At 37.6% G+C, this 3,782-nt stretch overlaps 1 pseudogene; it reads right to left on the bottom strand.

Moving 5' to 3' along the window:
- Positions 1-702: 702 nt before the first annotated feature.
- On the bottom strand, positions 703-2,247 carry LOC122216952 (annotated as a pseudogene).
- Between the last annotated feature and the right edge of the window lie 1,535 nt (positions 2,248-3,782).

Below are 3,782 nucleotides of genomic sequence, written 5' to 3'. Positions count from 1 at the left end.
GGTTCACCTACTATTTCTTCATATGGTCTTTCCATGTCTCATCTATGCAAAGAGAGAGAAAAAGAACAAAGAGAATACTTCCTCTTCTTATAAGCATACCAATTCTATTAGATTAGGGCCCCACATTTCTGACCTCATTTAACCTTAATTTTCTCCTTAAAGGTCCTATATCCAAATATCATCACATTGGGGGTTGAAGATTCAACATGTGAATTTCAGGGGAAAAAGATTCAGCATGTAACAAACACTCTCTTGAAGTTTATTGTAGAATATAAAATGAGACACGAATAATTAAAATCACATATCTTGTTCCTGAAGATAAATTGATTTTTCAAATGCATCAATTCTCCTCAAACCAAGGTATACATACAACTCCAATCAAAAGTCCAACTAAATATTATTTTACAGCATATCTTTTTCTTCGTTAGCTGAGATTTTTGGTGAGACTGAAAACAAAAGGAAAACAAAATTGATTAATCATTTTCAAGAGAGAGGGAGAGAGAGAATCCCAAGCAGTCTCCATGCTGTCAGTGCAGAGCTCCACGCAGGGCTCAATCTAACAAACCATGAGATCATGACCTGAGCAGAAATCAAGAATGGGTCATTTAACCAACTGAGCCACTGAAGTGCCCCAACATTATAATCTTTTTTTTTTTTAATGGTGAAAAAATTTATATTTAGATTTAGCCAGCGGGACTCCGTTTAGATGATCCCAATTTTATTGGCAACATCTAAAGCATCATAGTCAGGAACCAGATGAACATACGCCTTCTTTTCTCCATCAGGCGTCCTCAGAGTGTTGACCTTGGCCACATCAATGTCATAGAGCTTCTTCACAATCTGTTTAATTTGGCGCCTGTTGGCCTTAGCAACCATAATAAACACGAGTGTGTTGTCTTCTATTTTCTTCATGGCTGACTCAGTAGTCGGGGGAGCGTGTGACTCTTGATCTCAGGGTTGTGAGTTCAACCCCCATGTAGGGTGAAGAGATTACTTAGATAAATAAAAAATTAAAAAAGAAAATAACAGAAAGCCTTTTACATGTAGAAATATTTGACAAGATCTCGTGGTGAAATAAACAACTTTCTGAAACAGCTTTTACCATACTGTTGTGTAAGGAGATAAGGACTATATAAGGGGAGTTCAGTGGATTAAAGTAATAATAGTGCCATTTTTAAGGCACTTTCTCCAACACTCTGAGATACCTACCATGAAAATAATAACCCTTACTGATATTTCATGTGCAGATTGCCTCTGGAGTCCTCAGTAAATCTTCCTATCAGATAGGTGGGAATCACACAGCAAAACAAGATTTTCTAAAGAAAACAAGGCAGAACACACAAAAATGTAAAAAAAAAAAAAAAAAAAGTACCAAAAGCATCCTCATATCCTTATATCAATGTGAAGAAGTAAGCTTGCACTGTTCTATTCCAAACACATGCAAATCAAATGATGACGTAGCTCATATACTCAAGGTCATGAAGCTAATAAATAGTAGACTCAGGACTCAAAGCCATGGTCTTACACCAGTCTAAGGCGCTATCACACCACTGCTCCTATCCTGGCATTTTAACGGCACCTTGTTTTCTCAGAAGACTTTTCACTGACTTCCACTGAATAAATTATATATAAGGTGTAATAAATATCTTAATTTCTTTATGTACAATAAGATAATATCAGACACAAACACATTCAAATACATTCTTTTTTTTTAATTTTTATTTATTTTTGAGAGAGAGAGAGACAGAGCACAATCAGGGGAGGGGCAGAGAGAGAGGGAGACACAGAACCCAAAGCAGGCTCCAGGCTCCGAGCTGTCAGCAGAGCCCGATCTGGGGCTCAAACTCATGAACTGAGTGATCATGACCTGAGCTGAAGTCGGATGCTTAACCGACAGAGCCACCCAGGCGCCTCTACATTCAAATACATTCTTATCACAGTCTCTTTCTTCTCTTAGCTATGTGTAGGAAGATGCTAATAAGACATGCCAAGCTTGTGATATAAAAGGATAAAAAATTGTTTCACTATGATGGCATAGGGGTCAAGCTTGTTTCTCCTGGGGGTGCTCTTTTGAGGATATTTGGGCTACCTTAGGAGACGCAGTGTCTTGGGCCATCAGAATGTAGATCTTTTTTTTGTTTTATGACTGTGAATGCCTTTCAGCACTGCTTTTTTGGCCTTCAAAGCCTTTGCTTTGACTTCGGCTTTGGGAGGGGCAGAGACTTCCTTCTTCGTTTTTGGTGCCATCTTCCTGAAAGTTACAATTTGTAAAGTTCTTTTCACATTGATTATCTCACACAATCTGTAAGGTAATCCTGTTAACATACTGCCACCAAATAAAAGTACTCCCCAGTGAAATTATAAGAAAAAAAAGCTATTAAGCAGAACCCTCAAGTAATTTCCAAGTGATACACAGTAGCAAAAATTATGGCAAGAGGAAATTAACCTGTTCAATATGTAAAAGCTATAAGCCAATTTACCTTAGCATTAAGTTTTTTTTTAATGTATCTGAAAATTCCAGATGAAAATATTTTTCCCTGTTCTCATCCTGGCCAATATTAAATATACCAATAATATGTCAGATGGATTATTATATTAAGTTCAATGATAAACCCATTAAATCCTCATAAGATATGAATAAATTAAAAGTCACAGTGTAGTCTAGTAAAATAAAAGAAGGAAAAGAATACAGAGAATGAAAGGGCTCAAGTCTCATGAGGTCAGTGGCAGCCCCTCCCTTTGGCACTGAGGAACCAAAATTTCCTGACATTTGTATATTTCAATATTTTTCTGACTTAGTTATCCTTTCACTCACCCTCCTCCCCACTCCCTCATATCTCCTGTCCAATAGGCATACATGCAAATCACAGCAGCCCCATTTACGATCACGTTTCCATTCAAAAATCTACTAGGAAAAATTCTGGATTAATGTGGCAAGGATAGTGCTTGGAGCCCATCACCACTGTAATTATATTGAGGACATCAAATCTCCTTCCACTTTGCAGACATATCTGATTAAATTCCCACGCACAGATCTGTTATGAGACCTTTTCTCCTGGAATGACACCTATTGCACTTAAGGAGGGTGGTGGGTGGGAGGTGGGGGGAGTTACAGTTTTAGCTCTTGATGGTAAGAATGCCATATATACGTGAGCTTCTAGAGCACTGTACAATCTAAATCTAAATAGTTTTTCTTTGAAGTAGCAAGTTAAAAATCTATGCCAATGACAGCCCAGTGTGGAGGAACATGGAGAGGACACCAGCATTCAGGCTCAGTAACTGACGATGCCAAGAGTTCCGCGGTGAAATTCTCCTAGTATCTATCTCTAGCTAGGAACCATTTTCTAGGTTATTTTAAATGGCAGTAAATTATTTTGTCCAGCGTATTACAAATTCCCTTTCACTGAAAATCATACAGTGAGTAGAAGAGAAAACAGAGAAGAACTTTGAGTCAAATTATATAGTGGATTATAAAAACACAGTATGTAAATACATCCAAAGAGTACAAGAAAGATTTTAAAGAGAAGACAGAGTAAAAGAACGCCGTTATTTAAAACAGTGTAGACAGATTTCTAGAACTCTGTAATTTCTAATCCGTGTAACTGATCCAAAAGTTATTTGTTTCCAGACATACCCTTTTCCTTCTACTTCCTTCTCTAAAAGGTCTGGCTCAAATGTCATCACTACCAGGAAGCTGTCCTGACTAATCTCCATGCCTCCTCCAACAGAATAATTAACTGTTTTTGTGTGTTCCCATAACGCTGTCAGGCTTCTTGTTCCAC

Source organism: Panthera leo, chromosome B1 (genome assembly GCF_018350215.1).
Source record: "Panthera leo isolate Ple1 chromosome B1, P.leo_Ple1_pat1.1, whole genome shotgun sequence".
Lineage (NCBI taxonomy): Eukaryota > Metazoa > Chordata > Mammalia > Carnivora > Felidae > Panthera > Panthera leo.
Note: the sequence above shows the minus strand (reverse complement) of the source record. Positions and strands in the feature narration are given on the sequence as shown.